This window comes from Larus michahellis, chromosome 6 (genome assembly GCF_964199755.1).
Source record: "Larus michahellis chromosome 6, bLarMic1.1, whole genome shotgun sequence".
Lineage (NCBI taxonomy): Eukaryota > Metazoa > Chordata > Aves > Charadriiformes > Laridae > Larus > Larus michahellis.
Window position 1 is genome coordinate 4,152,855 of NC_133901.1, and position 17,572 is coordinate 4,170,426.

The 17,572-nt window shown below is 42.0% G+C and overlaps 1 protein-coding gene across 11 annotated transcripts in view; it reads right to left on the minus strand.

The window, feature by feature from the left end:
• Window positions 1–17,572, minus strand: part of NLGN1 (neuroligin 1) — a 400,353-nt gene that overhangs the window by 317,733 nt on the left and 65,048 nt on the right. For 4 of the 11 annotated variants that reach the window (XM_074589958.1, XM_074589957.1, XM_074589954.1 and 1 more), the window contains exon 1: window positions 9,742–10,577. The exons of 3 other annotated variants lie outside the window; for them this stretch is intronic. The gene's annotated coding sequence lies outside the window, so the exon portion shown is untranslated. Of the gene's footprint in view, window positions 1–9,741; window positions 10,580–17,572 lie in introns of those variants that run through there. 4 more of the 11 variants (XM_074589959.1, XM_074589951.1, XM_074589955.1 and 1 more) reach the window with 4 other exon arrangements.

The following is a 17,572-nucleotide window of genomic DNA, read 5'->3' on the forward strand; positions in this document are numbered from 1 at the left end:
AAGACGCTACTAATAACTCATTTAAAATTTTCACTCTAAAAGTCTTAGACCTGTTTTCAGATCTTTTTAATATGCTTTTCATACCTAAAATGGGAAGTTTTAACAACGTTAGGAATTACATGAGTTAATCAGAACGGAGATACGCTTCAGGTTGCAAGACTGGGGCTTCACTTTTCTCTTTAACTTCTTCTGAACTAAATTTATTACTTATGTAAATTCAAAGCAAATCCTAGAGCTGGGCTACAGTTTTAAGCTTGTCCATCAGCTGTTTTGGTCATTGCGGCTGAACAACTCTGCTGTGATGGAAAGTTCTGTTTTCCCTCCCATGGACAATTTTTTACTGTAAGGCAGAGACAGGAGGCTAAAATGGTAAGAATATAACTCAATGCTGTGTTTGGCTGGTCTTAATTAATTAACTATTGGACAGTAGCTAGCTGCAGTGAATAAATTTATATGCTATATAGGGCAGTAAGTTGTAAAGTACTTGCAGAATAGGAATACAATTTTCACTGTATTTGTAGCTTGAATTTTGGATTTGCTTTTTTTTTTCCCCATAAGCCTTTCTTTTTAAATGGCTGACTAACAGTTTATTTCTGAGACTCAGAGAGGTCAAACATTCAAGCCTGTCACTGGCTGCCCTGAAGCTACAACATCAAAACCACCAACTCATGCAAATAAAGAGACTGAGATTACTCAAATCTTTTGAGACTTTTATGCCAAAATTTTATTTCCAGCACTAGGTGGAAATGCAGACAGGGAAGCCGGCCTGGAACTTGTCTTACTTGTTCAGGGTCAACGTTGGATAAAATTTTCCTTAGTCCTCCAGCAGGTGATCTACGTAAGACTTTCCCTTGGTACTGGGACTTGACTGAACAGGAATCAGTGGAAAGAGAGAGAAACGTTCATAGAATCATAGAATCTTCGTGGTTGGGAAGGACCTTTGAGATCATCGAGTCCAACCATCCACACAAAAAAAACCCCAAACCCTACAATCTCTGTCACTAGAGCATGCTCTGAAGTGCCATTAAACCAGAGCAGGGATGATCAGGGAGATGGGCAGGAGAATAAACTAAAAAGTAATGATGATCAAAATTTGGGGCAAGATATAAAGCTTTGGCATCAGATTATTGTGGATCTGAGGAGGAGGAGAAGCATTTTCAGATTGTATTATTTTCTAGATGTGAGGATCACAATTATTCCCTGTGGAAATGCAAATAAATTCTACTGTAAAAGGTATTTGATAAAGTCTTTCATGGTCTTTGGAACAGTCTATGCTATATAGTGGGTTTTTTCTATCATCCATTATTTTATTATCTTCCTTTCTGAATTTAAATTACTTTATAGCTCAGATTCTGCAATATGTTAGAGAGGCGTTTAGTATGCCGAGGAGCAAACAGTCCAAGATAACTTCAGTGCGTCTTTGCATTTCCAATGACACAGGGCATCCCGCAACAGGTCACACCTGCTGCGAACCGCAGCAGCTCAACTCCTCTTTGTTACTCGTTCCTAGAGCTTCAGATCTTAAGGGATGTCTTGAACGGCAACACCTGTCAATCACTCCGATGGATTAATAAAACCTTTGGTGGCACCCAAGGCTTCTGGCCATACGCCAGCTTCAGCACATGTAAAGACACTGTTATGATATCTTTACGCCACCAGCTGTTTTCTTTTTAGCTGAGATGTACTCTGTGATTTGATATTCATGCCTAAAAAGTTCCTTTCTGCCTCAATTTTGCTAGAAAATCCCAATTGCACAAATATTCATAGAAAGTGATTGTAAGAGTTTTGAACGCCACACAACGCCGCTTCATTTCAAAACACAAATGCTATTTTGCAGGACCAACTACGTCTGCATCCTTTTTTACTTACAACAGTCTCTACTTAGAACTAAGGTCCCAAAGATGTTTCAAGTCTAAAAAGAAATCCATGTTCTAAAATAGGCTGCGATGCTAACCAGGAACATGGCCAGCGGAACAGAAGCCACTAAAGGAAAGACTCTGACCCAGGGTGAACATCAGGTGGGTGCGACACACCAAACGTAAACATGATCAGACAAATCCTCAAGAGATGCATCACAGACTTTCCCATCCCTTTTTTCACATTTCAAGTTAGCAAAGGGAAGCGTTGTGTCAAATACAGCCTATTTTCTCTCTACATAGTAGTAAAGACTTCAAAACAGACCCTGCTCTTGGGTATTTCCATAAATACTTGGTCACAGGAAGGGATTTACATGTATTTAGTTCAAGAAATGAACTATATGCATTTAAAAAAAAAAAAAGGGTGTGTGAAATGATAATAGAGGAGACTGCAATCCTGACTTAGACACCTAAGAAGGGTACAGCTCCGGTGGGGTTTGGTTCTCTCCCGTGTGCCAGCATCTCCACCACCTGAGAGTCGCTACAGGTCTGGAGGCTTCAGAAAGCAGCCACAAATCCAACCCTATTGAGATGTGCAACCTTTGCTGAGATCGCCAACAAAGGTATGAATAAGAAACTAGTCTGACGGGGTCACATCCCACCCCGCATCAGTATGAAATTACGGGTGTTATGCTGCGCGGGTCCGCAAACAGCCCAGTGGGAAGGATTTCCAGATGCTACAGGCTGTGCAAATATATCGCTCCCAGATCAGAGAGACCGATCCCTCAGTGCCATTCTCACATTTACCTCTGTTTAATATTATGTTTTGTACGCAAAACCTTACAACCAAATGAGTAAAAATTACAATATTTAAATACACTATTCAAATGCAGTGTAGCACAAATGAGTGAAAAGTTGAATTAAATGGAGTAGATATTATAAGACTCATTTAAGTTGTCGTGCATTTTTCAGCTTCACTGTATTTTTGTTCTTCCTTATTAGTGAGAATGTTCACTAAAGCTAACTCATTATTAATCAGTGTTTTCAGGATCAAAAGATACCTTTAAATAATTTCTGCAACTTAGTTTGCCAAAATAGGAAGACTTCTGATCATAATTTTCTATTAAGCAGTTTTTGAATTAGACGAATTAAACCTATGAGAAGAAAAGGGTCACTTAAGTCTTATTATCTTCCATTTACTCATATCAATAAATCATTTTCTTAAAATAGTTCTACTTCTTAGCTGAAGTAATTGTTTATATTACCAGAAGTTGGCTACAATTTTTTAATGTGGACTATAGCTCTCTTGACATTTTGCACAGTAAGTAGGTAACGAAATGGTGATTTTACCCATAACAGAAAGAATGGGTAACTCTGTCACTTATGTGTAAAGTTTTAGACAGCTAAGTAATACAGATTTAAATTAAAAATGACAGATGCACTGGCTTGGAATATAATGGGCACTGAAGTGAACCTTTATTCCTTTTAGCAGCTTACGGTTAACTCTTAAATGGACCACACATTATACTCACTTTTGAGTACTGTAACTATTCAGCTAAAGGATCAAATGGCTATTCTGTTGATGGCAGTGGTGCGCTTCGGGACATGAAGATTTTTTGGCCTACTGTAGAAATTCAACTGAACTCATGTTAATCAGAGGTCATACCAGAGGAAAAAAATATCCCAGATGTTTCTCATTTGAGATCTTCAGCATTGAAATGTGCATATTGGTTATCGTAAAATGCATTTAACTTTGATTAACACATGCTTCCCACCTGAGCGTTCTAGCAGAGTATACTGGAACCCACTCAAAGGCCCCTGAAACTAAGTGTTCTTTTATTGTCTCTTGCAGGTGAAAAATTAAGCTATAGAATCAATAACAAAGTTTGTTACCCGATATATATTTGTGGCCAACCCTTGGTTCACTGGGGTTAATCATATGAGAAAAGTAAATTGGATTTTGTACGCTACCTTTAATACAATTATAATATCAACAATAATACTATCTTTAACGCTGGTTCATCACCTAAGGCAAGCTTTCATATCAGATTCATAAGAAAAATACCACTTTTTTCTTTTCCTATTTTTGGGGCATTAGGAACTCAAGACAAAAATCGCTAAAATACAGTTATCACCATTTCTTGAGAGAGAACTCTGGAAACAAACATGCTTGAATGAACTCAGATTTGTCTATGAACTGTTTTTCTATCTGGATACCATACAATAACAGTTCCAAAGCATACAAAACCCTTGTTGTAGAGTCAGATCAATAACTAACTCTTCAATAAGATGATTTAAAAAAAAAAAAAAAATCAACAAAAACCTTCATTGTCGCACAAAAAAGAGCAAATGCTTTTCTTACTTGATCAGATTCTGGTCTCAGTTCCATCAGGGTAATTGAGATCAAATTCCAACTCATCATAAAATCCAAAGAGGTATAAATATAATTTGTTAATCACAAACCCGACATCTCTAACTCAACTTCGAAAGTGCTCTTGAATGGTGTTACCATGCTTTCCAGGACTGTAGAGTGCACACTACATTTCGAGTGCGATATTGGCATTATAGGGATCTATCAACTTGAGAGTCCATTTCCTGTGATGTAGCATTCTGTACATCTGTGACTTTACTTGTATTTGCTCCAAAATGAATTTCATGCTTAACTTGTTTTTCTTAATTAAACTTCCTTTAGCAGTTTCTAATATGTGCATTATTAAAACTCATTAGTGCCATTCATGCCTGCCTGTCATTTTTGGCTTCACATTCATGTATCGAAGACCTCTGTTGCTTTATATAGGAAGCAAATTAAATAATAAATATGAGAACTTGAACGTTTTATGAGTGTCAGTATGAGAAAGTGGCTGCAAGGCCCATAAGGTTTCACACAAAAAAAGCATTACAGCTAAAGCTAACATGCTGACACATCTCTGATCTATAAAGTCTGCAGTAATGGTAGCAGTAAAGTGTTGTGCCATAGACGGGGAGTTTTTCTCTCACATGAAATAGAAATAGGATGTAGCACAGACTATATTTACTGTTGTAAAAAAAATTCAGATAAAATTTCCCAAAAGCTTAGAATATAACACCATTAAATGTCTACAAAGATTTAGTCTTTCCATCTGACTTCATGCGTAGCTGCTATTATTCAAGCTCCTTGTCCTCTTTTCATTTTCTACCACTATCTGTGAGAAAGGTCCTTATTTAAGTTATAGCAGCTAGTCTTGGGTCTCCCTCTGGTCATGTCCTGGTCACGCTGTCCAGAGACAGAAGCGTTTCCTCACCCCGCAACGGATTCTCATGGCGACTACTTCAGGGCCCAAGTCGCCGCAGAAACAACCCATCTTTGTGAAACTGCTTGAAGAAAGAAAAGCTCCATCCCACGATGCCTATTTTACACAGGTTTGAGGATGTCAAAACATTCAGTATATCTGTCTAGTAAGGTTTCTCCTGAATAAGTTCTTTTCTCCTCATGATTGTTTCTAACGCTATGTGCCTACGTAACATTTTACTGCTTCTAAGTGGTTTTTTTTGGAAACTGGGGGTCAGGGTTGGGAAAGCAGAAGTTAAAGAATGATTTTAAGTTCAGATATTGAAGTTAAAAGCTTCAGACAAGGTGTAAGCAAATAAAAGCATAAACCACAACATAAACGTATTCCCCTCATTAAATTCCCAGAACCAGTTCAACAAGTGGGCTGATGGCATCTCTAGGCCGGATGTGATCGAGGAGATTTAGAAAATATATTTTTAAACTGCCATTTAAGTTCCCTGCTTGGTTAAAGGAATATGAGTCACTTGAAATATAATATTTGTAAAGTATCCTTGATCATTTTTATGATTTTACCGTCACATGTTGCTAATGTCCAAGCATTACATTCTCCCTTAATGTGGTGCAAAAGACCGAACCAAGCGTCAGTGGAAAGTAACAGACTACCCAAAGGCAGCACTAAAACTGATTACGCAGAAAGTATTATGAGGACAAAACAGAAGAATTCAACAAATGGGGGAAAGGGAACTCCAATTGCTTTCCTTTAAATGGCCTCATCTTTTATTTGCCCACAGCAGTGGAAAAAACCATTTTACGCTGATGTATGATGCCCAGACCTTTACGTGCCTTGATTCCCATAGGGATATTTACAGTAGACACTGTGTCCCATGGTTTCACACAGATGGTGTCCCTTTACACCACCCTTTTGTTTTTTAGTGAAAAGTGACACGGTAGAGTGGGTGTGCAGAAAAACTTGAACATGGTACTAAGTAGCCAACTAGTCACTTTTTAGCCCTGGATAATACGCAGCACATCGTTAACTAGCAATTAATAATTATGAAAACCAAGTCTGTTGGAAAACACGTGGGGTCTTCGGAGGCAGGTGGAAACGTGGAGCCGAGTCACCAAGAAGTCAACACGATTTCCCCTTGTAATTGTGATCATTCAATAGTCATTCGGGGGAATGTAATGTCATCATTTGTCATTAAAACTACAGGATGTGCTTTCAATATGCAAGACGTGATGAAGTTTCCCCGTCAGCTGCTCTTTTTTTTTTTTTTTTTGCATCCTCTAACTCCCTCCCTCCCATACAAACTCTTCTGCAACGACCCCTCTGGATGCCTCCATTCCTTCATAACGCAGAGCTCAGGAACAGGGTTACAGTAATGGCAATATGCTTTTATAACAGCCTTTATTCACCAGTCAGGACCTATTTTTTATCATTACCCATTATACTTACCATGGGTGGGTATCTGGGACTAATCGGAAATTATATTGTTTACTGGATCGGATTGATTACTGCCCATCCTTTATTAAAAGAAATCCACAAAGGTCTCTGCTGAATCTCTGGCCAAATGTTGTCTTTTCATTATTTGCTTTCAAAGAATGTCTGTCTCTTTTTGCCCTTCTTTTTCACTATTTAATTTTTAAATAGTTTCTTTTTCATGTGATTAAAAAAACATAATAAATATGACATCAAACAAATAATTCAAAGCTAGCCAAGGAGCTGTAATGCAGCTCCACGTCTCTATTAGAAAGGAATGTATATTTGCTTTTAATAAAGAAAGGCAAGCCAATCCATTACGAACTGAGACCATATCTAAGCCTCTGCTTTCTTCTCTTTTCCCCAGACTCCATTTGAACAATTAGGGTGGTTTATGCTTGTGTGTATGCCAGTGGATATTAAATATGCAAACTGATAAAAAATAAAACTACCACCATTACCACGTTCAAATCCTCCATTCATTTGCAAATCAATTTATCTGCCTACAGCTCTGTCCCAGTCTTTAAATAACCCTCCTCAGCAGACTGCTCCACCTCCAGCCAAATAATCCAGAGCAAACCCACTTTGTTAAGGATGTTGAAGTATCAACAGCCGGGATATTATCTTCTTACCCTACTGTAGAGAAAGGGGTAAGGTAATCAAAGCAGTATCAGGATGACAACTCTTCTCCTCGCTTCTACACAACTTAGTGCCTTAAAGAGCCTGAACACTCTCTGATGGTTTTCGTTGCTACTTCAGTTAATCAGAAAACAGAGGTGTTCCGCCAAATCCTCCTTCCCAGCACACTTAGTATGATTATCCTCAGCCTCATTTTTCTTCCCACAGTCTGCACATGATTCACGTGAAATACACAAAATAAATGGGATCTCTTCATATGTATCTAAGGACCCTCTCATCGTGCACTGCAAAACTGCTTTTGCAGCGTTGCTGCAGTCTGTAGCTGTAGTTGAAGAAAACCGGTGTCATTTATCAAAAGTAACTAAGAAGTAGTCGTCTTTAACCCTGCATTGTGCACCGGGAAAAAAAAAAAAAAAGGAGAAAAAAAAAAAAAAAGGAGGGGGGGCAGGCAGGAAAAGAAAAAAGAAGAAAACCCAGCCGACCAGTATTTCCAAACATGGCTACTTAGCTTTTGGCTCCCAATCTGCAAATCTAATTTCAAAGATGCAAAAGTGGGCTGCGTGCTACAGCTGTTGAGCCCGCGCAAGTCTCAGTGCAGTCAATGGCAATCAGTATCTTTGAAAATCAGGGCCCTGAATAATGGGCTCTATTTTTAAATGGTCATTTATATCATACATGGGTCTTTCATTTGTCAGGTGCCTGTAGTAAGAGACATGCAATTTCATAAGTATCCTTTGCTTCAATTAAGCCAGCCCCCCCGCAAAAAAAGTAGGAGAAAAGGTCCCAAAGCTCACAGTGTTGCTCTTTCATCAATAACAATAGTCTGTAGATGCATCAAAAATGCTGCTACTTTAAAAACCAAACAAACCAAAAAACAACCTAGGTCTTAAGGGGGCACAAAAAAAGTTATTTTGAGCATTGGCACAAATACATGGTTTCAGATATGAATTGTCTCTGTGAATTTACCAGTACAGTCTGGTCCCACTAAGGCTCGGGATAAATGCAAGTATTACCACAGTGGAAGGCAATACTGGAAAAAAATATTTCCTAAACCAATTTCTTACACTTATGCTGGGGAAAAAAAAAAAAAAATCTGCTTCATTTCAAATTCATAGTACATCGAAATGTGCTAAAAACATTCACTTTGATATTTATAGCTTCTATAAGATATATTTCCATTTTATACTGAGGGATTTTTAATGCCATAGTTGTTAGAGCTAAAACAAACTGGCCTTCCAGAAAGCAAACCCAGCGTCAAACTAAAATGATATTCCTTAAAAAGGTCAGCAAATTTACAGAAGAAAATAGCTTGTCCAGATTGTGTCACCTGCAGCACCAAGAACACAACACTTTAATCAAGCTCAGTTTTGTTTTATTTAAACAATTATTTTAATGTAATTGCTGGGGAACCGTATGCATCCTTAAAATGATTTGAGATAATATCCTTTCTCCTGATTCCAAGGTAACTTTCTGGCTTTAATTATAAGTCAATTAATATTAAGTAATTTGACTGATTAATTTTAATTAAACCTGCTGAAAATTGATTTTCCTTCAGCAAGTAAAGACGAGGCTCTAGTGCGATCATCAGGAAAAGAGGAACGTGGGGGGGGGAGAAAAACCAGTACTTAACACCCAAGCGAGAAGATGTCTGAAGAAGAGGGGGAAATAAATAAATAAATAAATAAAAAAGCCCTCCATCAGGCATGGCAGCCTGGAAGAGGCACGGCACTGTACGGCCCCGCAGCTGGGGGCCGCGGGGCGAGCACGGCAGCCCCCTGCCCGGCCCAAAGGCGAGCAGTAGCCCCCGCCGAGCCGGGGGGAGCCGCGGGGCGGGGGTGGAAAAGTTGGTCGTGGCGGCGGCGGGGGCAGGAGCAGGCGGGGGGACGGTGCTTGGGGCAGATGCGGGGTGTGTGTGCGTGTGTGTAAATCTCCCTGCAAATACCCTACGTTCCCCCCCACCCCCCGCAGCGGCTCCTGCCCCCGAGGCACCGCTCTGGCTCCTCGCCACCGCAGCCCCCGTGCCCCGGGCCGGTTACAGCGGCTTAAATGCCATCTCCCTGCCCGCGGACACACGCACACACCGCGCACACACACACGCACGGCCGGTAAAGCCGCACCACAAACCACCCCCGGGCTCAGCCCGGCGCTCTGGCCCCGCAGCCGGGGATGCTGAGGCACCCCCCCTCCCCCGCCATCCTGGCTCCGGGGTCGGGGGTGCTGAGCAATCCCCCCCCCCCCCAACCCCGGCTGCGGGGTGCTGAGCCTCCCCCCCCCTCGCCATCCCGGCTCCGGGGTCGGGGGTGCTGAGCAATCCCCCCCCCCCCAACCCTGGCTGCGGGGTGCTGAGCCTCCCCCCCCTCCTCGCCATCCCGGCTCCGGGGTGCTGAGCCTCCCCCCCCGCCTCGCCATCCCGGCTCCGGGGTGCTGAGCCTCCCCCCCCGCCTCGCCATCCCGGCTCCGGGGCTCGCCCCGCACGCCGAGAGCATCAAAGTATTTACCAGTTCACGGTCGCTTTTCTGCAATCGCAGCTGAAACTGTAATTCACCGGATTCGCCTCCTCCGGCTCCCTCCCAGCCGCTGCGAGCCGGAGGTTTCTCAATCGTGCCCCGGACACTTCCGAATTATACCGATTTTTAGATATTTTTCTGCCCTTTCCTGGGATCGGGGCGAGGGGAGGGGGGGGCTGGAAACCCCCATCCGGAATTCAGCCTCATCCGCGCCGAGCCACCTCCATTTAAATCCGACCATCAGGCAAGCAATAGAAATGATCAAACGCTACTTCTCTCCGGCTGCAAGCAGATAATCCTACTAATCCAATAGATCTCCCCCGATCCGAAATTGCCCTCCAGACGAATCCCTTTCGCTTGACGTCCGGCGGGTGATCCCGCAGCCGCGACGGTGCCCCGAGGGGTGCGTGTGTGTGTGTGTGTGTGTCGCGGGGAAGGCGGGGGGGGGGATATAGGGGTGGAGGGGGGCTGTTAATCTTTTTTGGCTCCTGGATGCGCGGCTCGCTAAAGCCGCCGAGAACCCTGCTTTTTCCCTTATTCCACGTTTCCACTCCAAATTGCTGCTGGATGAAAAATGGTACAAAGATACCCCCAGCGGCGGCGCGGCGAATAGCGCGGGCAGCCCCGGCCCCGCACCGCCCCGGCCCCGGGGCTCCCTCCCGGAGCCCTACAGGGAGGCGCCAGGGTAAAAAGGGGGAGCAAAAAAAAAAAAAATAATAAAAAAAAAAAAAAAGGCAGCAGGTTTTTGGGGGTGGCCCCTCCGGTGTATAAACTGGTACCAGTATGGGATAAAAAGGCTGCGCACACCTGCGTGCGGGCAGGCTGTTGCCGCTTGCTAAATGATACCCGCGTGCAACGCTCAAATATTTCACACGGGTATAATTTAGTAAGAAATGGTCTGACTTAGACTGTTACTGTCTGCACACAAGATATATGAGACTTTTTTTTTTTTCGCCTGGCTGTTTCTTGAAGTCTTTTAATTATTTTTCGTTGCCTACTTTCTATTTTGAATTGAGGAAAAAAAAAAAAAAGTATTCTCTGATCCTGGCCTTCATGTTTTCTAGGATCACAGTAGAGAATGAAAGTTGACAACTCGGGGTATGTGGGGAGAAAGGAAGGCCAGATCAGAAGGGAAAGGAAAATAGTCCTTTGAATTCTGAAAGGTCTATTTATTTTTTTAAGAACAGCCACAATCACATACTAAAAGATTATAAGCATCCTGAGTTAAGCCTCTTGTAGAGAGCTCATTAACATCTCCAGTTATTTTAGGAGAGACTTCCTTTCGCAATTGTGTTGAAAATCTGTATTTTGTTGCGTTAACATCCACCTCATTTTAAAATATTGACGCTAATCAAGCCCAGCACACCCACTCATGTTTCCAAGCGCGTAGCCCCAGGTGAGATCTGAAGGTGCCCGATAATTTGATAAGCTTTTACACCCCTCACCTGAGAGCACGTCCCAGCAGAGCCAAGGCCAGTCCCAGCCACGCCAGGCTATTTACATCTCCGAGTCCCACTGAGCATCTATATCTAAATATCCATGGCAGGAATGACAGGACACAGTAGCAGTTTATCCTGTGACATTTCTGGTTACTGGAATAATCGTGTCCTGGGCACATTTTTCACCTGGTGAGTATCAATAATTATTATGGTCCATGATTAATTTTCAAATCCAGCATCCTTCAGTACTCTGAAATTTAACTCTTTCACTGCCACTGAAGGCATATGGCTCCCAGATACGGGAGGAAAAGGCAGAACGTAGTTGCTGACAGGGCAGTCCTATGCACGTTGCTATGTTATTCTCAAGGGAACACTAGGGGGAAAAAAGGTTTCAAAACTAGAAAGAAAATGCGCGCGTGAATATCAATCACTTGCCACCAGCCACAGATCAACCAACAGCCTAAAAACTATCACCAAAGAGGACAATATCAAGTGAGCTATTCTGCCATTCTTCATCTGCATAAAACCCTGGAGTAGTTTTATCTTTGGGTTGGTTTTTGCACGCAAAAGTAAGAAATAATGGTGTCATAAAATTACTACACCCTTATTGTCACTTGTTGAGCTACTGGAATCCAGATGCATAAACTTTACTGGAATCCAGATGCATAAAGTTTTCTTCTCACTTCTTCAAGGAGGATATATGTATCTTCCCACTGGAGTCCTCCAAGAATCATTTAAGCATATTGTCCCCTACTAACTGTATGAAAAATTCTACCCATTCATCCCTCTGCTACAGTTGGGGTTTTTCTACGGGGGGCAGCTGATAATTTCCATCCAATTTACTACAATCCCCCCTTTAGCCATCAAATCTCCACCTGATCCTAACCCATCTTAACTTGCGCAGAAATGGCACAAAATTGTTGTTTGCGCACAAGAAGATTTTAACTCCCCCTCACAGCAGTGATACGTGGTACCAGTTCATACATAGCATCTCTTTTGCTCTGCCCCGTCCCCAAGGTTGGGGTCCCTTTCCTGAACTTTCCCACTGCCTTTCACTCTACTCCCCTCCTCCATGCTTCGACATTTCTCCTTCGTTCTTCCCTCCAGGGACCTCGATAGCCCAACAGCTCCCCTCTCAGCCAAAACATTCCTGGGGCAAGAGGAGTCCTTGCTCACGGGGGGGCAGCAAGGTTTGTCTTCAGCTCCAGAACGTTGTGCAGGGCTAGGAAGGGCTATAGGGTTGGGAGAACAAAGTACAAGACTAATCTATCCTGAGATTCGATAGTAATAGCTGTGTCTGAACATAAATGTGGTAATAACACTGCCTAAGGACTGGTACTACTTTATTACCAGTATAGTTTCTGACGCTGATTCAGTCTACATCCAGTATGCCCTTGCTTTAAAGACCTAAGTGGCCTACACACACGTTCATTTAGACATGCGTGCACATATATACACACACACATATATACACGTATGTATAAAGAGCGTTTGGACACATTTGAAAGAAGGGGGAGAAGAGCTTGTAGTCAATTAGAACTTTGCTAAATATGTTTTAATATGCTGCACTCCAAGAAACTCCACTTTCATTAAAATCTAAAGAACGCAAAACTGGTTTAAAGGGTGGCATTAGTTAACATTTGGTTTGGCTGCTCCTCGACAGGGATGCGTTATCTGCATTTATGGAAAGAAAGAGATACATTTTCATGGACTGAAAATCCCTGGAAATTTCTAAATCCAGCATCCTGCGATATTCTAAAATTTAGATCTGCTCCATTTTCTCCCTTTTAAGAACACGAAGCCCTGAGCACCTACCTTCCAAAAAGAGCAAAACATACTATCAAAGGCTAAAAAGAAGAAAGACGCTACCAGCTAGCAATCCGAGCTAAAATGCATATGTGAGGTATATAAACTATGCACCCGAAGCATTAACGGTAAGAAAGTTTTTTTTTTTATGTGACGTAAGTTTCATGAGCTATCAAAAGATATAACTTGAGATAGTGATACATTTGTCTTTCAAGTATAGATTTTATCAGACTGTATTTCTCAAGAAAAAAAGATTAACCTTTCTAATAGATAGCAAAGGTGTAATTGTTTACATATATATGATTCTAAATATTCATTAATTTGCTTGTCTCAAGATGGCTCATTAAGTTGTTTCTTGCACGTTACTTTATTAAGTATTTCCTTTGATTTCATGAAACTTATTTAAGATTACTCACCTCCGTCCATCTATATTCTCTAGATTGCCCCTGACTGCCAAATCTTTAAGGAAATTATAATGCCTGTCTATAAGCTGCTTTAGTTAGCTGTAACTGCTTAGTTATTGCCATTCATTTGGTTTAACCTTGCCAAGAAGAGAGACATTTAAAGAGGCTGTCCCTCTTCACAGAGTAGCCGTTAAAGCTCTTCACAAAGACACAGTCCCTCAGTCGCTTCAAACACTTATCTTTATTCGTTTACCATTTGCTTTCTTTAATATTGTTCTTTTATACTAAAACAACCACATTTAAAATAATTTGATGCTTTGCATGTATGGCAAACAGCTCTGTCGCTCAGAAACGGCCAGACTTTCGCATATCGTGAGTAAGGAAAATAAGATGCAGGTAGTCTAAGGGTTTCAGCTTTAACTGCATTCACCCTCCTCCAAAAGAAGTCCCCAAGCCTGGCTGCGCACCCCGTGCGTCCTGACCGCTGCCTCCCCTGCAAGGCCTGGCTCCAGCGGTCGGCGTCAGCGGTTCCCTTCCTCCCGGCCCGTCATGCGAATCGTACGGTTTGTCATCTGGGAGGATGTCATCTGTATGCTGACATCATACAGGTTGTCCTCGGTGACATTCGCCTTTTATCATTAGCACCTTGTACCAGAATATTTAATTGCCTATGTTGTATCTCTGCACTGTAGATTTATTTTGCATTTTCATTTAATTAACAGCCATGACCAATGGTCTGATAGATGGCAAAGCATTCTGTGAAGTAGAATCCTACTGGGTTAAAAGCTTTGCTGGAAGGTTTTGAACACCCGTTCAGCCTGAGCTTCTCAAAGGCCATTTTCTTTAAAGTACAGTACTGTGCTTCCAAAACACAACGCTCGAGGACACGGGAAGAGGAAGCAAACAGGACCCAAGGATGACACAAAACCTGTTCCTACAGACTCATCCCTCTCTAACTGTTGCCCTGTGGTGACCAGATGCTCAGATCAGCACCGATCACCCGGGTAATTCTGAGATTCACAATTTCAGGTTCTTTCGGGTGCCGTTAGAGGACTGATATTGATAAAGAGAGCCATTGCCAGTGTTCTTACTGGAACTAAATCAGTAGATTACAACACATTACAACACTGCGCTTGCCAGGGAACTCTGATTTAATTATAAAATCCATTTCCTTGTTTATGTGGCTGTGAATACTTTTAGTCCAGAAGAGTTTTATGACTTTGTTCCTTCCCAAAATTTCAGTTATTCTTTGAAGTAAGAATCTACCAGTACCTTGGTTTGCAGTGACCAAATACAGGAAAGCATGGGGCTAGACTTTTTTTTTTAAAATTCCAAAAAACCATTTATACAAAGAGTTTTCTGTTTACACTTATGTGAAAGCCAATCTGTTTCTAGGGTTTTTAAGTTAAATTAGTTTAAACCTATAGTTGAGAAGAGCACATACTGTAGACTACTTCTGACCTACTGAATTGTAAAGCACAGAGCGACATTCCCTGCGGGAGCTGGTGCTCTAAGTCGGTATTACACGGAGTTTAGATTCTTTCAGACCCAGTACGCAAGTGACAGAGAACTATGGGCCAACTTAATCTCTGATGTAATGAAATGGGAGCTAGAGGAACCTCATAAGAGAATGTTGTTTCCTAATGTCTAACCTCAGCAGAAAAATGAACATTGTTAGCATTTGCAAGTAAAAATAGTAAATTGTTTTCCACATGCATTTACCGAGGAATACATTTTACTTTTTCACCGGCCAGTTTCCATAAGCAAGCAAAGCTTCAACTTCTGTGAATTAAGACTTGCTGAAACCTTGACACTCTCTCAGCACTGATAAAGCAATTTAGGCCCTTATTTAAATCAGCTGGTAATAAGATGATTGTGAAATACATCATGATTTTACTACCGTCTTCTCTTGGCGTCTGTTTGCCTCCAGTTACGATTGCACCGATAACTTGGTGACCGATATAATTAGCCTGGCTGTCATTATGGCTACTGGCCAAAAGAGCCAAAGACGCTTCCTAGAATTTCTTTTCAGATGCACCAAATAACGCGATCCACTAATTAAAACTCACGCAGTCTCGGTTAATTCCTGACAACTGAGAAAGACGCAATTTGAAAACACTCTTAAAAAAGCGGTAAGGCCCTTCCCACCTGGTTTATGCGAGATGCGTTTGGTAAGGGGCTGGAGTGGGTTTGGGTACTGGGCTGGGAGGCAGGGGCAGGCTGGAGACCTCGAGCAAACTACTGTAGTAGTTCATTGTAGCTCATTGAAAGAGGTCCTAAACTGAGAGACCTGAAGAAATGTCATCTTTAACAGGTGATGGTGGGGGGCATCAATCCTTTTGAAAATACGGTGAATTTTAAGTAAACTGAAGGCAGATGGAAGCACTGTGATTTCCGGAAATCTCACTATATATAACCAAGGCTGGTTTAAACTCTATATAAGCCATTTCATTTTTCTATCCGCCAGGGCAGAGACAATCGTCCCGTACCGAGGAGGAGGAAGGAGGTGGGGGGTTCCCAAGCAGGGGAGTGGAGGGAGGTGAGGAAGAAGAGGAGGGCGTCGGGAGCAGCCCGGCTCCGGCGCCGCCGCCTCTGCCAGCCCCAGCTGCTTGGCACCGACAGGCGCAGTCGGGTGCAGGTGCAGCAGCGGGGCCGTGTTGCTACGGGGCATTGAAAGATCTCTGAAAGCGAGGGGAGAGTCGTGTGGGACAAACTGTTTTTGTGGAGGAGCCGATATAGCGCGTTTATGAAATTCCACGATAATAAGCATTAGGAGAAAACAAACTGACGGAAAAACACTTTCTAAAAGAAATGTTCCTGTATTCTGCAGGCATTAATCAGCCTCAATAATGATGGCAAATCCAGTCCTTTAACGGCATATCAATATAAAAGTACCATTGTACAAACAGTAATACATTCACCTGCTTATCTTAGTAAGTTTCAAAGCTTGTGGTGTCCCAAAATGTGATTCACTGCGCGATGACAAACCACAAAAAACTGACAAACAGACAAAGCAGAGAGTACAGAAGTTGCCAAGGATTTCCGAAACAGAGACACCTAAAGAGGTCCTGAACTGAGAGACCTGAAGAAATGTCATCTTAACAGGTGGTGGTGAGGGAGCATTAATCCTTTTAAAAATACAGTAACTTTTAAGAAAGTAAACTGCAGGCAGACCGAATCACTGTGATTTCTGAAAATCTCGCTATAGTATAACCAAGGCATTATTTCTAGCCCATTAATATTATTCCTGTAAAATCCAGTTATTCTAGCGATTGAATAGCAGAGTAGCAACGACAAAATTTTTCATTCTAGTTGTGTAATGGGTGCATGTTAGACTATGTGCCTTTGTGTGTCTGGCTGCACATAGACGCGTGGTAGTACCAGGTCTGCAGTAGCTGGCTGTCAGGTCCCACCGGAAAAACGGAGACACAAACAGCACCGCTGTTCCATGCAAAATATCTGCAGACACCTCTTGTCTGCTATAACAGGAAAAACACAACCTCAGGAAGCCTTAGCGGGCATCCTGTAGGCAGACAAGAGAGAAAAAGAAAAAAAAGAAAAGAGAAAGAAATGGCAAGAGAGAAACTGCAGCATCCTAGAAGGCTATTATTTAATTGATGTCATAACCCAGGAGAGTACATGATCCTCTATACGCTGTGGTCATGTTACGGTGTGCACTCTACATGGACTTTGAAATCTCAGTTGTTCTTTATACAAGATCTGCTAGAACCAGCTGAAAGCTAAATCTATACAAATACTTTGTAATACCTACCTGTGGCTAAACTGAGTCCCACACCCGTAAAGACATGACTTTGAATTTTAATTTTCAAATTTCTAGAAGGTCTTGGTTGCAGAATACTATTTTTTTTTTCCACATCTGGCATTTGCAGAACTTAATGAACAACGTCTCTAGCATTCAGAATAAGCACAATACAGCTTAATCTCTTTCTGTGGCAAACTTTGGCATTCCCTTGCATTAGAAAGTAAGCACAGTGGTTTTCAACAAATACTTTCTCCAGCAAGACGAAAGAATTAATTAGTTTTCTCTTTCTCAGACCTTTCACTTTCTTTCCTATTCCAGACGAGTAGAACACCCAAATTTCCTATTACTTTCAACAATGATGCTATAAAATTTTTTGCTGGAAAATGTTATTATTCCAGGCTGAGGAAATT